The 20,634-nt window shown below is 39.1% G+C and overlaps 1 protein-coding gene across 3 annotated transcripts in view; it reads left to right on the top strand.

Moving 5' to 3' along the window:
* Window positions 1-20,634, top strand: part of FAM118B (family with sequence similarity 118 member B) — a 120,629-nt gene that overhangs the window by 10,374 nt on the left and 89,621 nt on the right. For 2 of the 3 annotated variants that reach the window (XM_077112500.1, XM_077112498.1), the window contains exon 2: window positions 17,269-17,366. The exons of the other annotated variant lie outside the window; for it this stretch is intronic. The gene's annotated coding sequence lies outside the window, so the exon portion shown is untranslated. The remainder of the gene's footprint in view (window positions 1-17,268; window positions 17,367-20,634) is intronic. 3 annotated transcript variants of the gene reach the window in all.

Below are 20,634 nucleotides of genomic sequence, written 5' to 3'. Positions count from 1 at the left end.
TCCCAGCCTTCCACTTTCAACCTATATTTATCCTTTGGTCTAAGATGTGTTTCCTGTAGATGGCATATAGATGGGTCCTGTTTTTTAATCCATTCTGCCAGCCTATGTCTTTTGATTGGGGAGTTTAATCCATTAACATTTAGTGTTACTACTGTACGATTGCCTAAACTGTAGAAGAGATGAAAAAAAACAATGGAAACCTACAATGTTAGATTTCAGAGGCAGAATATAGGATTAGTGAACTGGAGGATGGGACAGCTGAAATCTGAAAAGCAAAAGAAAACATACTTCTGCCATTTTGCCTTTTGGATTTTATATATCATATCTAATTTTTCTTCTTTTTACCTTTACTGATAGTCTTCATTTCTACACTCTTCTACACACCTCTGTCTCCTGTCTTTTCATATCTGCTCTGGTGCTCTCTTTAGTATTTCTTGCAGAGCCGGTCTCTTGGTCACAAATTCTCTTAGTGATTTTTTGCCTGAAAATATTTTAATTTCTCCCTCATTTTTTTTTCTTTTTTTTTAATTTTTTTATTAATCAAAAAAAAGAAAAGAAATTAACACAACATTTAGAAATCATTCCATTCTACACATGCACTCAGTAATTCTTAGTATCATCACATAGATGTATGATCATCATTTCTTAGTACATTTGCATCGATTTAGGATAAGAACTAGCAAAACAGCAGAAAAAGATATAGAATGTTAATATAGAGAAGAGAATTAAAATAATAATACTAATAATATATATATATAAAAAGGAAAAAGAAAAAAACAAAAACAAAAGATACAAACACACAAACAAACAAACAAAAAACCATATTTCAGGTGCAGCTTCATTCAGTGTTCCAACCTAGTTACATTACACTTAGGTATTATTGTGCTGTCCATTTTTGAGTTTTTGTATCTAGTCCTGTTGCACAGTCTGTATCCCTTCAGCTCCAATTACCCATTATCTTACCCTGTTTCTAACTCCTGCTGGTCTCTGTTACCAATGATATAGTCCAAGCTGATTCTCGAATGTCGGTTCACATCAGTGGGACCATACAGTATTTGTCCTTTAGTTTTTGGCTAGACTCACTCAGCATAATGTTCTCTAGGTCCATCTATGTTATTACATGCTTCATAAGTTTAGTCTGTCTTAAAGCTGCATAATATTCCATCGTAGGTATACGCCACAGTTTGTTTAGCCACTCGTCTGTTGATGGGCATTTTGGCTGTTTCCATCTCTTTGAAGTTGTAGATAATGCTGCTATAAACACTGGTGTGCAAATGTCCGTCTGTGTCTTTGCCCTTAAGTCCTTTGAGTAGATACCTAGCAGTGGTATTGCTGGGTCGTAATCCATTCTGCCATTCTTTGTCTTTTGATTGGGAAATTCAGTCCATTAACTTTTAGTGTTATTACTGTTTGGATAATATTTTCCTCTACCATTTTGGCTTTTGTATTATATATATCATATCTGATTTTCCTTCTTTCTACACTTTACTCCATACCTCTCTCTTCTGTCTTTTCGTATCTGACTCTAGTGCTCCCTTTAGTATTTCTTGCAGAGCTGGTCTCTTGGTCACAAATTCTCTCAGTGACTTTTTGTCTATAAATGTTTTAATTTCTCCTTCATTTTTGAAGGACAATTGTGCTGGATATAGGAGTCTTGGTTGGCAGTTTTTCTCTTTTAGTGATTTAAATATATCATCCCACTGTCTTCTAGCTTCCATGGTTTCTGCTGAGAAATCTACACATAGTCTTATTGGGTTTCCCTTGTATGTGATGGATTGTTTTTCTCTTGCTGCTCTCAAGATCCTCTCTTTCTCTTTGACCTCTGACATTCTAACTAGTAAATGTCTTGGAGAACGCCTATTTGGGTCTATTCTCTTTGGGGTGCGCTGCACTTCTTGGATCTGTATATTTAGGTCTTTCATAAGAGTTGGGAAATTTTCAGTGATAATTTCTTCCATTAGTTTTTCTCCTCCTTTTCCCTTCTCTTCTCCTTCTGGGACACCCACAACACGTATATTTGTGCGCTTCATATTGTCATTCAGTTCCCTGATTCCCTGCTCAAGTTTTTCCATTCTTTTCCCTATAGTTTCTGTTTCTTTTTGGAATTCAGTTGTTCCATCCTCCAGTTCACTAATTGTAGCTTCTGTCTCTTTAGATCTACCATTGTAGGTATCCATTGTTTTTTTCCATTTTTTCTTCTTTGTCCTTCACTCCCACAAGTTCTGTGATTTGTTTTTTCAGATTTTCTATTTCTTCTTTTTGTTCAGCCCATATCTTCTTCATGTCCTCCCTCAATTTATTGATTTGGTTTTTGAAGAGTTTTTCCATTTCTGTTCGTATATTCAGCATTAGTTGTCTCAGCTCCTGTATCTCATTTGAACTATTGGTTTGTTCCTTTGATTGGGCCATATCTTCAATTTTCCGAGCGTCATCCATTATTTTCTGCTGGTGTCTGGGCATTTGATCAGATCTCCCTGGGTGTGGGACCCAGCTGGTTGAAAGGTTTTTCTGTGGAATCTCTGGGCTCTGTTTTTCTTTTCCTGCCCAGTAGGTGGCGCTCGTGGCGGTCGTTTGTCTGCGGGGCAGTCGGCCCGGGAAACCGCGCGTGGAGGCGGGGGTCGCTGGCCGCCGTGGCTTGGGGGAGTGCCGGTCCAAATTGCCCAGCTGGCCCGAGACGCCAAGCGTGACGGGAGGGCCCCGCTATCCAATGTTCCCAGTCAGACCGGGGAGCCACGTGCGTGGAGGGGACCCCAGACGCCAGCCACCCCAGCCGGGAAAACGTGCACCCCTCGGGTATCTCACAGCAGTGGATTCTCCCTACCCGTTCAGCCGTTCCAGAATGGGGTACGCTGTCTTTTTTGGTCTCTGTCGTGACTCTGGGAGCTGTTTTGTATTGTTTCTGTTTCTTTAGTTGCTTTTCTGGAGGAGGAACTAAGACCCGCGCGTCTTACTAAGCCGCCATCTTCTCCGGAAGTCTCCCTCATTTTTGAAGGACAATTTTGCTGGATATAGAATTCTCGGCTGGCAGTTTTTCTCTTTTAGTAATTGAAATATATCATCCCACTGTTTTCTCACATCCATGGTTTCTACTGCAAAATCTGTGCATAGTCTTATTGGGTTTCCCTTATATGTGATGGATTGCTTTTCTCATGCAATTCTCAAGAGTCTCTCTTTCTCTGTGACTTCTGACATTCTGATTAGTAGGTGTCTTGGAGTACATCTGTTTGAATCTGTTCTGTTTGGGGTACGCTGCACTTCTTGGATCTGTAACTTTAAGTCTTTTATAAAAGTTGGGAAATTTTCAGTGATAATTTCCTGTATTAGTTTTTCTCCTCCTTTTCTCTTCTGTTCTCCTTCTGGAACACCCACAACACTTATACTTGCGTGCATCATGTTGTCATTCAGTTCCCTGATTCCCTGCTCATATTTTTCCATTCTTTTCCGTATGTTTTCTTTTGCTTTTCAGATTTCAGCTGTCCCGTCCTCCAATTCACTAATCCTATCTTCTGCCTCCTGAAATCTAACACTATAGGTTTCCATTGTTTTTTTCATCTCTTCTACAGTTTAGGCATAGTTTTAGGTAGACTTAGCTTCTCCTTTGTGGGCATAAGTTTCATAGGGGCGAGCCCAAGATCAAGGACTTGTCCTGTTAACTTGGTTGTCCCCAATGCTTGTGAGACTATCAGGAATTCCTCAGGTGGGGAAGTTTAATATTTTCTCCGTTCTCCTGAGTTCTTCCAGGGGGCTTCATGCACACACTTTTAATTGTGGGGCTAATGCTGTATGGGTGTGCTGAAGAGATATGTAAACTGCAGAGCCTGAGGGTAATAGAAGACAGTAGTTAACAGCTTGTGCTTCAGAGTCACAGGCTGGCTTTCAAATCCTGGCTCAGCCACTTAGTAACCTAGTGCAAGTTGCTTAACCTCTCTCACTTGAGTTTTTTTAATCTTGTAAAATGTAGACAATAATATCCACCTTATGAGTATGTGAGGGTCAAATGAGTTAATGCATGTGAAAGCCCTTTGGTGGGACAGCACAGTGATCAATGAATAGTAGCTACTCCTGGTACATGGTGTGGCACCTAGTACATAAATACTTGTTGAATAAATCTTAGAGTAAGAATCAAAACTGGGGATTTTTTGTCTAATTCTACCACCTTGGATGAATCACTTTAAGATTTTGGACCTTAAATTTCCCATCCAAAAACGGGCTGTGGGGTGAGCCACTAGATGATCGCTAATAAAATTCCTTCCAGATTTTTAAAATTCCAGTGTTGCAGGAAGTGAGGCAGCTTGGTATTTAGAAAGAGAGTGAGCTTTTGAAAGATGGTTTAGATGGGGCATTACCATTAAGCATTTAATCTCCCTGAACCTCAGTTTTTTCATCTGTAAAATGGACCTAATAATACCTACCTAATAAAATTGTTGTGATGAACAATGCCATGCAATAAATATACAGGTGGAAGGTACTTACATTATGAATTGGTAGCATTTCAAGATTACAAGTTAAAATAAGATCATTACGTTAGAACACTTTCAAAACTGTAAAGAGCTACAGACATGTAAAACTTTATATATATTAGGGTATTATATACATGAGATGTAATCATTATGAATATGGGGAAAAAATTCTGACTGGAAGGAGGGTAGGCATCAGAACATGAACAATGGAAAATTGTGGAACTATTAAACCATGTGGTTGGATAAAAGCCAGAGGAAATCAGGATTCCTAGAGAAATTCAAAGCATCAGGAATACATGGTTGCTTAAGTAGAATAAACCTGTTTTTCTGTATTATTTGAAAGTTTGAGCAAGAACAAGTAAAAATGTGGATTATTTTCTTTTTAAGTGTTGATTAGAATGTGCCATAGGTTCTTATTCTAATGATATTGCTTATTTAATGAAAATAACTGTTCTGTTAGCTGTTGTGAGGACAGCTAAACTGTTGTTTACTGATTTAGAAAGCCAAAACCACACTGAGATTACTGACCATTATGTGGTGGTCAGTATTTTCCAAAATAGATTACCAAGTTACATCTCTAGAAATCTTGATTCAAAATACTAAAGATTGGGTTAGGGGCAGGAATCACTTCCACTGGCTTCTTGCACAAACAGCGTTCTGGGCATTCTTCAGAAAGCTTTGGGGAACACTATGCTAGAAGACTTTAGAGCAATTTGTACAAGCAGGACTGGGTTAAAAGTTCTTTCATTTCTTACTAGTGGTCAGTGAAAGGGAGTGGTAAGGGGTATGGCATGTATGAGTTTTTTCTTTTTTCTTTTTCTGGAGAGATGCAAATGTTAAAAAAAAAGTGATCATGGTATTGAATACACAACTATGTGGTGATACATTGTATTGAATTGTATTGAATTCAAATACATTCTGTATTAATGTCTCCCCCCCAAAATATGTTTTGAACACCAGTGAACCATATGGCCTTGCATGGCATATGGGCTCCAGAAAATGTGTATGGTACCAATTCTGTAAGGGTGTTTACTTTTTGCATGCTGCATTTGTATTATCTTGCAATAAACTTAGGTATAGGTTATTTTATAAATTAGTGACTTTGGTTTCTACAGTGAAATTACATCTCAGCGTTTGAGCCAATAACTTGAAGTTACCCTGTATTCTTGCCACTGTATTGCCCTCCACGGTCAAACCGCACCCTACCCTGTTCATTCCACCTCTTCAAGTGCCATTTCCATCTACCGCTGCTGTAATTGAAGACCTTATCATCTGCTGATTGGTTTTTTTTTTTTTTTTTTTTAGCCACAGCTGCTCTTTCAGTCTCTTCCCATCCTCTGGTCCATCCTCATCCTGCTTCCTGGATAATCATCCATAGAAATCTGATTTTGTGACTGTCTTGCTAAAAAAAAATCCCAACTTGGCTAATCTAAACAAATCATTAAGCTTTTCGCCTCGGCCTGTATACTGGTTTGAAATGAGGTATGGACCCTGGAAAAGCCATGTTTTAATCAAACTCCCATTTTGTAGTGGCAGAATAATCCCTATTCGATACTGTATGTCTGAATCTGTCATTACGTCATCTCCTTGGAGCTGTAACCCAATCAAGAGTGGTTGTTAAACTGGATTAGAGGAGGCATGTCTCCACCCATTTGGGTGGTTCTTGATTGGTTATTGGAGTCCTATAAAAGAGGAAGCGTTTTGAAGAATGAAAGAGATTCGGAGAGAGCAGAGAAGAACAGCATAGCCACAAGAAGCAGAGTCTGCCAGCCAGCGACCTTTGGAGATGAAGAAGGAAAATGCCTCCTGGGGAGCTTCATGTAACAGGAAGCCAGGAGAAGAAGCTAGCAGATGACACTGTGTTCACATGTATCTTTCCAGATGAGAGAGAAACTCTGACTGTGTTTGCCATGTGCCCTTCCACTTGAGAGAGAAACCCTGAACTTCATTGGCCTTCTTGAAACAAGGTATCTTTACCTGGATGCCTTAGATTGGACATTTTTATAGACTTGTTTTAATTGGGTCATTTTTTCAGCTTTAGAATTGTAGACCAGCATCTTATTAAATTCCCCTTTTTAAAAGCCATTCTGTTTCTGGTATATTGCATTCCGGCAGCTAGCAAACTAGAACAGCCTGCCTTTCCATGATTTTTCACCACTCCTACCTGGCAATTTACAATAAAACAATTCTAAGCCACTTGTGGTTCCACACATCCTGCCTCCTGCCCTTCTCTACCTGCCAATTTCTTCTGTAGCCTTCAAACCATTTCATCCACTGTCTTCCCTGGGCTATTTTCTGTTCTACTCCAAGCTTAATCTGTGTTCTCCATGACATTTTGTCCCCAGGATGTTTTGTATCTCACCCCCTTGCAAACACTTTTCTCTGAGGAATTGTTTGCATTTTTATTTTCCGCATTTGTGTTCCAAAACCCAGCAATTTTATGGCATCCAGTTAGTCTGGATAAACATTGGTTGAATGGAGAAAAAAATCTTTTTCATTTCTGGTTATACCAGAAAATATTACTATAAACATGTAGAGAGAAAAATGGCAAAATTTCAGTGTTGCTATTTTCTTTTTTTTTTTTTTTTATGTTTTGGAAGAACATTTATTAAGTCATCATAAATTAATCCTGTACAGAACACAGGAACTAGGTAGACAGAAACTAGTCTTTTATATAGGGCACTTCCTTATACAGTTTTAAATTAAACCTTTCTCAAGAGATCTGATGTCAGTTTCTTAGTGTCTTGATTCACAAATTTCAACAAAAAAGTAAACAATGTGCTTAGAAATTTCACAAAGTGTTCTTTGCTGATGGTTCTTTGACATATCGTTTAAGGTTTCCTCTCAGTTGGTAAAGTAGACAAAAACCTTACAAGGGAAACACTAAAATACACAGAAGTACTTTGCTCAACATCACCCGAGTTAGGTTTCCCAGTCACCTACTCTATGGCTCTGAGATCCACTGTATCCATCCCAGTTTCTAGGACCGTGTCCACCTGATGGTTTAGAATACAGAAAATAAACCAGCCACTGTGGCTTAGGAGTCATCTCCCATGGAAGACAATACTGGCCTTCTGAATGCTGGCACTCAGGGGCTTGTTGATGTGCTTTTCTGGTGTGCCAGGATCTCCTGGCAGCTCCTGTACACTTCAATCAAGCAGTCCAACCGGGGCTTGGCACTCTGGAAGACAGGTACTACTTGGGATATCCCATGTGGTTCCACTGGATCCTTCAATAAAATGCAGAGGTAGTAAATCACCTTCTGCATGTAAATAGCCTCGTTAATGACAACATCCTTCACCTTGCTCATCTCAATGAAGGTAGTGCTTTCTTTGCCTGAGGCATAGGAAGAAGTCATCTGGATGCCAAGGGAATCAATGATTAACAGTCTCCTGATCTATCTTCACAAAATGGAGGTAACCAAGCAGGCCTAAGAGGGTGATGAAGATGGCAGCAGAGAGGATCATGCTGTTCTTGGCTCAAGAAGACTGATGAAGTTCAGGGTTTCTCTCTCAAGTGGAAGGGCACATGGTGAACATGGTCAAGGTTTCTCTCTCATCTGGAAGGGCACATGGCGAACATGGCATCATCTGCTGACTTCTTCTCCTGGCTTCCTATTTCATGAAGCTCCCCAGGAGGCGTTTTCCTTTTTTTATCTCCAAAGGTCTGGCTGATAGACTCTCTGCTTCGTGGTGCTGCAGCATTCTCTGCTCTCTCTGAATTGGCTATTTTCTTTTTTTAAAAAAATTATTTATTAATTTAAAAAATTAAGAAACAAAATAAAACATCAACATGCATAATCAGTAATTCACATTATCATCACTTAGTTGAATATTCATCATTTCTTAGAACATTTGCATTAATTCCAAAAAAGAAATAAAAAGACAATAGAAAAAGAAATAAAACAAACACAGGAAAGAAAAAGAAAAAAAAGATTATACCTACCATACCCCTTACCCCTCGCTTTCATTGATCGCTAGCATTTCAAATTAAATTTATTTTAGCATTTTCCCCCTATTATTTATTTTTATTCCATATGTTCTACTCCTTTGTTGACAAGGTGGATAAAAGGAGCATCAGACACAAGGTTTTCACAATCACATAGTCACGTTGTGACAGCTTTATCATTATTCAGTCATCCTCAAGAAACATGGCTACTGGAACACAGCTCTGTATTTTCAGGCAGTTCCCTCCAGCCTGTCCATTACATCTTGGATAACAAGATGATATCTACTTGATGCATAAGAATAACTTCCAGGATAACTCCTGGACTCTTTTGGAATCTCTTAGTCATTGGCACTTTGTCTCATTTCCCTCTTCCCCCTTTTGGTCGAGAAGGTTTTCTCAATCCCTTGATGCTAAGTCTCAGCTCATTCTAGGGTTTTTCTCAATCCCTTGATGCTGAGTCTCAGCTCATTCCAAGATCTGTGTCCCACCTTGCCAGGAAGGTCCACACCCCTGGGAGTCATGTCCTATGTAGACAGGGGTAGGGTGGTGAGACTGCTCGTTGTGTTGGCTGGAGAGAGAGGTCACATCTGAGCAACAAAAGAGGCTCTCTTGGGGGTGACTCTTAGGCCTAAATTTTAAGTAGACTTGACCTATCCTTTGTGGGGTTAAGTTTCATATGAGCAAACCCCAAGACTGGGAGCTCAGCCTATAGCTTTGGTTGTCCACACTGCTTGTGAGAATATCAAGAATTCAACTTGGGGAAGTTGAATTTCTCCCCGTTCTCACCATTCCCTCAAGGGGGCTTTGCAGATACTTTTCCACTCACTGATCGAATCCCTCAGGGATTCATCAGGGCATCACTCTGGACAAGCCAACAAAATCTCATGTCCTAACTGAGATTCCAAGTACTTATGACGTTCAATCAAACTATCTACATAAGTTATATTAGGAAATGCGCTAGTCAAAATATGAATTTTGTAACAAACATTTTTTGTTTTAGTCTCACACATAAGGTGACATTTTAAAATATTACCATCTATTTTCAACAACCTGTTCTTCCTCATGCAAAAACATTTTTAAAATTGTACCTTGTACATTTCACTATCATTATACACTCTAGGCATTCCTAGATTATACCATCTCTATCTTTAACATCTATCTTTCTTTCTGATTTCGTTTATGTCCCCGGCCCTCCTCCCTCTCTCATTCTCACATTCAGCTTCATTCAGTGTTTTAACATAATTGTATTACAGTTAGGTAGTATTGTGCTGTCCATTTCTGAGTTTTTGTATCCAGTCCTGTTGCACAGTCTGTATCCCTTCAGCTCCAATTATCCAACATCTTACCCTATTTCTGTCTCCTGATGGTTTCTGTTACCAATGAAATATTCCAAGTTTATTCACTAATGTCAGTTCATATCAGTGAGACCATACAGTATTTGTCCTTTAGTTTTTGGCTAGTCTCACTCAGCATAATGTTCTCAAGGTCCATCCATGTTGTTACATACTTCATAAGTTTATTCTGTCTTAAAGCTGCGTAATATTCCATCGTATGTATATATCACAGTTTGTTTACCCACTCGTCTGTTGATGGACACTTTGGCTGTTTCCATCTCCTTGCTATTGTAAATAATGCTGCTATAAACATTGGTGTACAAATGTCCGTTTGTGTCTTTGCCCTTATGTCCTCTGAGTAGATACCCAGCAATGGTATTGCTGGGTCATATGGCAATTCTATATTGAGCTTTTTGAGGAACCGCCAAACTGCCTTTCACAGCGGTTGCACCATTTGACATTCCCACCAACAGTGAATAAATGTGCCTCTTTCTCCACATCCTCTCCAACACATGTCATTTTCTGTTTTGTTGATAATGACCATTCTGATGGGCGTGAGATGATATCACATTGTGTTTTGATTTGCATTTCTCTAATGGCCAGGGACGGTGAGCATCTCTTCATGTGCCTTTTGGCAATTTGTATTTCCTCTTCTGAGAAGTGTCTGTTCAAGTCTTTTTCCCATTTTACAATTGGTTCGGCTGTCTTTTTGTTGTTGAGTTGAACAATCTCTTTATAAATTCTGGATACTAGACCTTTATCTGATGTGTCATTTCCAAATATTGTCTCCCATTGTGTAGGCTGTCTTTTTACTTTCTTGATGAAGTTCTTTGATGCACAAAAGTGTTTAATTTTGAGGAGTTCCCATTTCTTTCTTTCTTTTTCCCATGGTCTTGCTTTAGGTGTAAGGTCTATAAAATTGCCTCCAATTATGAGGTTTATAAGATATTTTCCTACATTTTTCTCTAACTGTTTTATGGTCTTAGACCTGATGTTTAGATCTTTGATTCATTTTGAGTTAACTCTTGTATAGGGTGTGAGATACTGGTCCTCTTTCATTCTTTTACATATGGATATCCAGTTCTCTAGGCACCATTTATTGAAGAGACTGTTCTGTCCCAGGTGAGTTGGCTTGACTGCCTTATCAAAAATCAAATGTCCATAGATGAGAGGGTCTATATCTGAACACTCTATTCGATTCCATTGGTCAGTATATCTATCTTTATGTCAGTACCATGCTGTTTTGACCACTGTGGCTTCGTAATATGCCTTAAGGTCAGGCAGCGTGAGACCTCCAGCTTCATTTTTTTTCCTCAAGATACTTTTAGCAGTTCGGGGCACCCTGCCCTTCCAGATAAATTTGCTTATTGGTTTTTCTATTTCTGAAAAGTAAGTTGTTGGGATTTTGATTGGTATTGCATTGAATCTGTAAATCAATTTAGGTAGAATTGACATCTTAACTATAATTAGTCTTCCAATCCATGAACATGGTATGCCGTTCCATCTATTTAGGTCTTCTGTGATTCCTTTTAACAGTTTCTTATAGTTTTCTTTGTATAAGTCTTTTGTCTCTTTAGTTAAATTTATTCCTAAGTATTTTATTCTTTTAGTTGCAATTGTAAATGGGATTCGTTTCTTGATTTCCCCCTCAGCTTGTTCATTGCTAGTGTATAGAAACACTACAAATTTTTGAATGTTGATCTTGTAACCTGCCACTTTGCTGTACTCATTTATTAGCTCTAGTAGTTTTGCTGTGGATTTTTCAGGGTTTTCAACATATAGTATTATATCATCTGCAAACAGTGATAGTTTTATTTCTTCCTTTCCAATGTTGATGCCTTGTACTTCTTTTTCTTGTCTAATTGCTCTGGCTAGAACTTCCAACACAATGTTGAATAACAGTGGTGATAGTGGACATCCTTGTCTTGTTCCTGATCTTAGGGGGAAAGTTTTCAGTTTTTCCCCATTGAGGATGATATTAGCCTTGGGTTTTTCATATATTCCCTTTATCATTTTAAGGAAGTTCCCTTGTATTCCTATCGTTTGAAGTGTTTTCAACAGGAAAGGATGTTGAATTTTGTAAATGCCTTCTCTGCATCAATTGAGATGATCATGTGATTTTTCTGCTTTGATTTGTTGATATGGTATATTACATTAATGGATTTTCTTATGTTGAACCATCCTTGCACACCTGGGATGAATCCTACTTGGTCATGGTGTATAATTCTTTTAATGTGTTGCTGGATTTGATTTCCTAGAATGTTGTTGAGGATTTTTGCATCTATATTCATTAGAGAGATTGGTCTGTAGTTTTCTTTTTTTGTAATATCTTTGCCTGGTTTTGGTATGAGGATGATGCTGGCTTCATAGAATGAATTAGGTAGCTTTCCCTCCACTTCAATTTTTTTTGAAGAGTTTGAGCAGGGTTGGTACTTATTCTTTCTGGAATGTTTGGTAGAATTCACATGTGAAGCCGTCTGGTCCTGGACTTTTCTTTTTGGGAAGCTTTTGAATGACTGATTCAATTTCTTTACTTGTGATTGGTTTGTTGAGGTCATCTTTTCTTCTTGAGTCAAAGTTGGTTGTTCATGCCTTTCTAGGAAGTTGTCCATTTCATCTACATTGTTGTATTTATTAGCATAAAGTTGTTCGTTGTATCCTGTTATTACCTTCTCTATTTCTGTGGGGTCAGTGGTTATGTCTCCTCTTCCATTTCTGATCTTATTTATTTGTGTCCTCTCTCTTCTTCTTTTTCTCAGTCTTGCTAAGGGCCCATTAACCTTACTCATTTTCTCATAGAACCAACTTCTGGTCTTGTTGATTTTCTCAATTGTTTTCGTGTTCTCAATTTCATTTATTTCTCCTCTAATATTCATTATTTCTTTCCTTTTGCTTGCTTTGGGGTTAGTTTGCTGTTCTTTCTCCAGTTCTTCCAAGTGGACAGTTAATTCCTGAATTTTTGCCCTTTCTTCTTTTTTGATATAGGCATTTTAGGGCAATGAATTTCCCTCTTAGCACTGCCTTTGCTGCATCCCATAAGTTTTGATATGTTGTGTTTTCATTTTCATTTGCCTCGAGGTATTTACTGATTTCTCTTGTAATTTCTTCCTTGACCCACTGGTTGTTTAAGAATGTGTTGTTGAGCCTCCACATATTTTTGAATTTTCTGGCGCTCTGCCTTTTATTGATTTCCAGCTTCATTCCTTTATGATCTGAGAAAGTGTTTTGTATGATTTCAGTCTTTTTTGATTTATTGAGACTTGCTTTGTGACCCAGCATATGGTCTATCTTTGAGAATGATCCGTGAGCACTTGAGAAAAAGGTATATCCTGCTGTTGAGTGGTGTGATATTCTATAAATGTCTGTTAAGTCTAGCTCATTTATTGTAATATTCAAATTCTCTGTTTCTTTATTGATTCTCTGTCTAGATGTTCTGTCCATTGATGAGAGTGGGGAATTGAAGTTTCCAACTATTATGGAAGGTGTGTCTATTTCCCTTTTCAGTGTTTGCAGTGTTTGCCTCATGTATTTTGGGGCATTCTAGTTTGGTGTATAAATATTTATGATTGTTATGTCTTCATGTTGAATTGTTCCTTTTATTAGTACGTAGTATCCTACTTTGTCTCTTTTAACTGTTTTACATTTGAAGTCTAATTTGTTGATATTAGTATAGCTACTCCTGCTCTTTTCTGGTTGTTATTTGCATGAAATATCTTTTCCCAACCTTTCACTTTCAACCTATGTTTATCTTTAAGTCTGAGGTGTGTTTCCTGTAGACAGCATATAGAAGGATCCTGTTTTTTAATCCATTCTGCCAGTCTGTATCTTTTGATTGGGAAGTTCAATCCATTAACATATAGTGTTATTACTGTATGGGTTGTACTTTCTGCTACCATTTTCCCATTTGGATTTTGTATGTTATGTCTAATTTTCCCTCTTTCTACACTCTTCTCCACACCTCTCTCTTCTGTCTTTTCATATCTGTCTCTAGTGCTCCCTTTAGTATTTCTTGCAGAGCTGGTCTCTTGGTCACAAATTCTCTCAGTGATTTTTGTCTGAATATGTTTTAATTTCTCCCTTTTTTTAATTAATTAAAGAAAAAAAAAGAAATTAACACAATATTTAGAAATCATTCCATTCTACACATGCAATCTCTCCCTCATTTTTGAAGGACAATTTTGCTGGGTATAGAATTCTTGGTTGGCAGTTTTTCTCTTTTAGTAATTTAAATATATCATCCCACTGTCTTCTCGCCTCCATGGTTTCTGCTGAGAAATCTACACATAGTCTTATTGGGTTTCCCTTGTATGTGATGGGTTGCTTTTCTCTTGCTGCTTTCAAGATCCTCTCTTTCTCTTTGACCTCTGACATTCTGACTGGTAAGTGTCTTGGAGAACGTCTATTTGGATCTATTCTCTTTGGGATATGCTACACTTCTTGGATCTGTAATTTTAGGTCTTTCATAAGAGTTGGGAAAGTTTCAGTGATAATTTCTTCCATTACTTTTTCTCCTCCTTTTTCCTTCTCTTCTCCTTCCAGGACACCCACAGCATGTATATTTGTGTGCTTCATATTATCATTCAGTTCCCTGAGTCCCTGCTCATATTTTTCCTTGTTTTTCCCTATGATTTCTGTTTCTTGTCAGATTTCAGATGTTCCATCCTCCGGGTCACTAATCCTAACCTCTGTCTCTTGAAATCTACCATTGTAGGTTTCCATTGTTTTTTTCATCTCTTCTACTGTACCTTTCATTCCCATAAGTTCTGTGATTTTTTTTTTCAGACTTTCCATTTCTTCTTTTTGTTCATCCCTTGCCTTCTTCATATCCTCCCTCAATTCATTGATTTGGTTTTTGATGAGGTTTTCCATGTCTGTTCATATATTCTGAATTAGTTGTTTCAGCTCTTATATCTCATTTGAACTATTGATTTGTTCCTTTTACTGGCATGTATCTTCAGTTTTCCTGGTGTGATTTGCTATTTTTTGCTGGCATCTAGACATTTAATTACCTTAATTAGTTTACTCTGGAGATTGCTTTCACTTCTCTTACCTAGGGTTTTCTTGCTAGATGAGTTTGTTATCTATCTGTTCTTTGAGCTTCAGTTCAGCTTTTTCTGGACCTCTAGCTTAGGTTTTGTTTAACAGAGGATAATTTTTCAGTTCTTGTGTTCTTGTTTCTTGCCCTGCTTGTATGGTGCCTTTCCCCCCCACCGTCTATGTAGGTATTATAGACTCCAGCTGGGTTTTCCCGAACTAAACTGGCCTCCTATCAAGGGGAAGGAGTCACCTGCATCAGTTTTCCCTGAGTGTGAGACCCAGCAGGTTGAAAGACTTTCCTGTGAAGTCTCTGGGCTCTGTTTTTATTATCCTGCCCAGCATGTGGCACTTGTCTGCCTGCGGGTCCCACCAGCAAAAGATGTTATGGCACCTTTAACTTCAGAAGACTCTCCCTGCTGGGGGCGTGGTGGAGACAGAGGAGAGGTTGTAGGCTGGTTTTAATGGCTTCACATTGCCAAGCCCTGGGGTCTGAATTCCTTGAGTGAGGGATTCCACCTGAGTTGGGCTTCACCCCTCCCCTGGGGCAGGGACGGGTGTGAGACAGCCCTGAATGCAGCCCATTTCTGCCTATGCCTGGGGCAGTTGCAGCCCAAGAATTCCCATAGCTGAATCCAGAGGCAACCAAGTCTCCGTAGAAACACAGCCACTAAAACCTCCGTTTCCTCCGCTTTCCTGTTTTTCCATGAGCTCAGTGAGCGACCTCCGCCTTGACCAGGTTTAGAGTCTCTTTCCTTTCCTTCTGGGAAGCCGCCTGTTGGGGAGGGGCGCCAGGCGCTGGCTGCCACGGCTTGGGAAACTCATGGTTTTGGGGAGGCTCACAGCTGGTCCAACTGGTCCAGACTGGGGTATGCTGTGTGTCTGGTCACTGACGTGGCTCCGGGAGCTGTCCTGTACTGTTTCTGGTTATTTAGTAATTGTTCTGGAGGATGAACTAAAACACGCACATTGCTAAGCCACCATCTTGGCCCCTCCTGGAAATAGTTTTTTCTCAGAATTTCGAAGGCTTTGCTGTATGACCTACCAGTCTCTGCTTTTCTTGAGGTAAAGTGATTGAAACCCCTGTTGTGTGACCTTTTACTTGTTGTTGTTTGTTTGGATTTTTTTTCCCTCCCTCACTGGAAGCTTTGAGGATATCCTCTCTCCCTTGTGTTCTGTGATTTCCCCTGTGGGTCTTCCATCCATTGTGCTGGGTACTCTGTGGGCCCTTTTATTTGGACATTCACGTTCTTCAGTTCTGGGTCGTTCTCTTTTGTCATTTCTCAGATTTTTTTCTCCATCTTTATTTTGATTTTTTTATAATTTTTCATAATATGCATTCTTATTGTATGGATAGAATAGCCTCAAAGGGGATTATTGAGTCGTCTTGTTCTCTCTGCATTGACTGCTTCCTCCTGGATATTCAGGGCCTTTGTGGTTGTATTCCTCTCTGCTTGGGATCCCTCAGATAGCCCATAGCTCACTCGCTCTCCTCCTTCAAGTCTTTGCTTAATTGTTGCTTTAGTCACCTCTCCATTTAAAAGTGAAGACCCTTACATCACTTCCCTGCTTTATTTTTATCACCATCTAGCATACCACATTTTTTATTTCTAGGATATAAATTCTGTGAGGTAGGGCTTGTTGTCTTGTTCACTGCTGTAACGCTAGTGTTTAGAACAGTGCCTGGCCCATAGTTGATACTTAATAAATTATTTCTTGAAGGAATGAAGAAACTCTTTTATATTATGATTTCTTAAAATGTCTAATGAGCCTGTTTATTCATGTTCTATTGTGTTTTTAATTTTTTTGCATTACCATAGGCAACTAGAATATGTATTTTGTGTATGTGTTTGTACAAAAAAATGTATGTGTTGGCTGACATTTCCTCACCTGTCAGGGTTTGGTTGATGGGGCAAGAATGGGAATTTCGTGAACCGCATTTCAGTATGCTCCTTTGAAAATTGTCTCTGTTTCCAGTTTTGTTTTGTTTTTACCCTTGCTTGATGTTCTTGGCTCTAGAGCCATTTGAATTCATTTTTCTCTGAACATTGGGTTTGGAGGTGGAGAGTGGGGTGGAGAAAATAGATGAGATGATTCCCTATTTTAGCAGGGGGCAAGGTAGAGAATTTGTGCTTTAGTTACATAGGCTTTATGCCAACCTGTGTTTTCAGATTGCTTTCACCCCTGTTTTCCATCTGCAAAAATCCGTGGAAATACCCATCTGGTGAAGTCTTTTCTCCTCTTTTTGTTCTCCTCATTCTTGGTTTCATACCTCTTTTAAAAATTCTGTTGTCATTTTAATAGGCAGTTATCTATTTTAACGTCGCCATTTTAATATTGAAAAACAGAATAATTGTAAACGTGCAGAGAGAAGTCACCATGTTTTATATCCTAAATATCACACGTACAGTACAATGATACCTTTTGTGTTGAGGAGAAATATAAATTACTCATAGCCAGAAGCTTATCCTGTTGCTTTTGCTTATTTTCAGGTGCCTTTATCCCTTAAGGATCAGCCTTGCCTAAGCAACACTTTGTTTTTAGCTGTGGGGCTCAGGAGCAGATTTGAGATCTGTTGCCAGAGCTAATGGTAAGTCTAAAATTATGACAAGCCCTTGCATATGGTCAGAACTTGGTAACATTCATGGGGAGTGGGAAGGTTTAGCCATTTGCTGACTCTCTCCCAGGTTCCCACTCATACTAGGTTCTCACAGGTTTGTCCCAGTTTCCTCACTACCCTCAGCCACTGAAAGTGTAAAGAGTACTTACATTTTGATGAATCCACAAGCTGCTTGTGTATTTTTTTAAGTAAATTTTACCACAACACAGAAGTAAATGAAAAGTTTTAGGAAAAATAAAATGTAAATTTTTACCCATGATATAAAAACAGGGCTAAATTTGAGTGAACAAAGTGTTTTGAGTTGAGATGAATGTGAAACCAGGATGCTCAGACCCCAGGAAACCAAGTTGATGCCATATCTATGGTAGGACCCTCAGTTCCTCTCCACAGAAACCAAAAGGTCAAAGTTGGTTATCTCTGGGTGGGATTACATGCGATTTTCGCTTTGCTCTTTCTTCTTATTGGTATTTTACATCATTCCTGCAGTGCCTAGATACAATCTGTTACACTTTTTCCTAAGTGAAGTGTCTATCTTCTTTGGGTTCAGATTATGCTGTCCTCTTTGGAGATCTCCTTGTCTCTTGGCTGCTGGCACTCCTCCCTCAGGCTTGGACTGTCTCACTGGTCACCTCCTTTCTTTATGAAAGTATGTTAGGTCCCCTCTAACTTGTTTTTTTTAAAACTATTTTTTATAGTGAAATATAACATATATACAAAAAAGCAATAAATTTCCAAGTACATTTTATCAAGTAGTTATAGAACAGATTTTAAAGTATGGTATGGGTTACAGTTCCATGATTTTTCACTTTTTCTTCTAGCTGTTCCAAGACACTGGAGACCAAAAGAAATATCAATATAATGATTCAGCAGCCATACTCATTTGTTAAATCCTGTCTTGTCTGTTATACTCCTCTATCTATTTTTTGTGTGTGTGTGTTCTAGTTTGCTAGCTGCCGGAATGCAATATAGCAGAAACGGAATGACTTTTAAAGGGGGAATTTAATAAGTTGCTAGTTTATAGTTCTAAGGCTGAGAAAATGTCCCAATTAAAACAAGTCTATAGAAATGTCCAATCAAAGGCATCCATCCAGGGAAAGATACCTTGGTTCAAGAAGGCCAATGAAGTTCAGGGTTTCTCTTTCAAGTGAGAAGGTACATGGCAAACACAGTCAGGGCTTCTCTTTCAGCTGGAAGGGCACGTGGCAAACATGGCATCATCTGCTAGCTTTCTCTCCTGGCATCCAGTTTCATGAAGCTCCCCAGGAGGCATTATCCTTCTTCATCTCCAAAGGTCGCTGGCTCATGGACTCTCTGTTTCGTGGTACGGCAGCATTCTCTACTCTCTCCGAATCTCCTCATTCTCCAAAATGTTTCCTCTTTTATAGGACTCAAGACATGCCGTCACCTAATCCAGCTTAACAACCACTCTTGATTAAATCACATCTCCAAATGGGTGGAGACATGTCATCACCTCATCCAGCTTAACAACCACTCTTGATTAAATCACATCTCCAGGGAGATGATCTGATTACAGTTTCAAACATATAGTATTGAATAGGGATTACTCTACCTTTATGAAATGGGATTTTGGTTAAAACATGGCTTTTCTAGAGGGCATACTTCCTTTCAAACCAGCACAGTGTGTGTGAGAAATAACATACAAAAAAGCAATAAATTTCAAAATACATTGCAACGGTTAGTTGTAGAACAGATTTCAGAGTTTAGCATGGGTTACAATTCCACAATTTTAGGTTTTTGCTTATAGCTGCTCTCAGGTACTAGAGACTAAAAGAAATCTCAATTTAATGATTCAGCAATCATTTATTAAACCCAACTTCTCTGTATAACTCCACCATCACCTTTGATCTTTGGACTATGTTGGGAAAAGACTGTCGATAATATGGGATAAGGGAATGATACTAGTTGATGTTCTGGAAAGGCTGGCCCTTTGTCCAGGGACCCATCTGGAGGTTGTAAGTTTCTGGAAAGTTACCCTAGTGCATAGAACCTTTGTAGAATCTTATGCCCTAGATATTCTTTAGGATTGGCAGGAATGGTTTTGGTTGGGGTTTGGCAAGCTATGATGGGTAGCAGTATCTAAGTGAAGCTTGTGTAAGAGTGACCCCCAGAGTATCCTTTATTTGAACTCTCTGAGCTTATTTGTTACACTTCTTTTTCCCCTTTTGGTCAGGATGCCATTGTTGATCCTACGGTGCCAGGGCCAGGCTCATCCTAGGAGTCATCTCCCATACTGCCAGGGAGACTTTCATCCGTGTATATCATGTCTCATATAGTGGGGAAGGGCAGTGGTTTCACTCGCAGAGTTGGGCTTAGAGAGAGAGAGGTCACATCTGAGCAGCAAAAGAGATCCTCCAGAAGTAACACTTAGGCATAACTATAAGTATGCCTATAGGTAGGCTAAACTTCTCCGCTGCATAAATAAGAGAAGCAAGCTTTAAAAGCATTGTTTCACTGACCAGACAGCACTGACGGGAAAAAACAGGTGAGAGGTACATAATGAGGTGATTGATGAGGGTTAGGGGGAGATTTGGATTTTCTGTTTGGTTAAGGGTGCACTAATTGGTTGTCTTTCTCTTGGAAACAATGAAATTATCTAAAATTGAGAGTGTTGATGGACTATTGACTTTGGAAGTTATATGCGAGGCCCAGTAGATGGAGGTGGCTGAAAGATGCACTGACAAAGAAGTAGATTGGCAAACAGTGGTTTATACGTGTGATCAAACATGGTGCTGCTACAGAAAGGATTGAAGTTGTGAGGCTGAGGCATGCAATGATGTAAATAAACCTGTGGGACGTTTGGTGAGGCAAAATAAGCCAGAAACAAAAGAGCGATTATTGTATGGAAAAGCACTCCTAGCTTCCTAGGCCAGATCAGTCCTGAAACCCAGAAGGGTCAGCCTCTTCAGAGCATCAGTAAGCTCCATCCCCCATCACGTATTATCAACAACCCTCTCCAACATGAAAACATTAGAAAGGGCATAACCCAAATACCCCTAAAGAGGGGGAGAAAGACGAAAGGAGAAGGTGTAATTATAAGAGAAGACAGGATTTAATAAATGAGTGTGACTGCTGAATCACTTTATCGATTTTAGTCTCCAGTGTCTTGGAGCAGCTAGAAGGAAAAACCTGAAATTCTGAAACTGTAACCTGCACCAACTCTGAAATCTATTCTGCAACTAATTGTTGTGGTGTGCTTTGTAATTTATTGCTTTTTTAA

The sequence above is a fragment of the Tamandua tetradactyla genome, chromosome 8, assembly GCF_023851605.1.
Source record: "Tamandua tetradactyla isolate mTamTet1 chromosome 8, mTamTet1.pri, whole genome shotgun sequence".
Lineage (NCBI taxonomy): Eukaryota > Metazoa > Chordata > Mammalia > Pilosa > Myrmecophagidae > Tamandua > Tamandua tetradactyla.
Note: the sequence above shows the minus strand (reverse complement) of the source record. Positions and strands in the feature narration are given on the sequence as shown.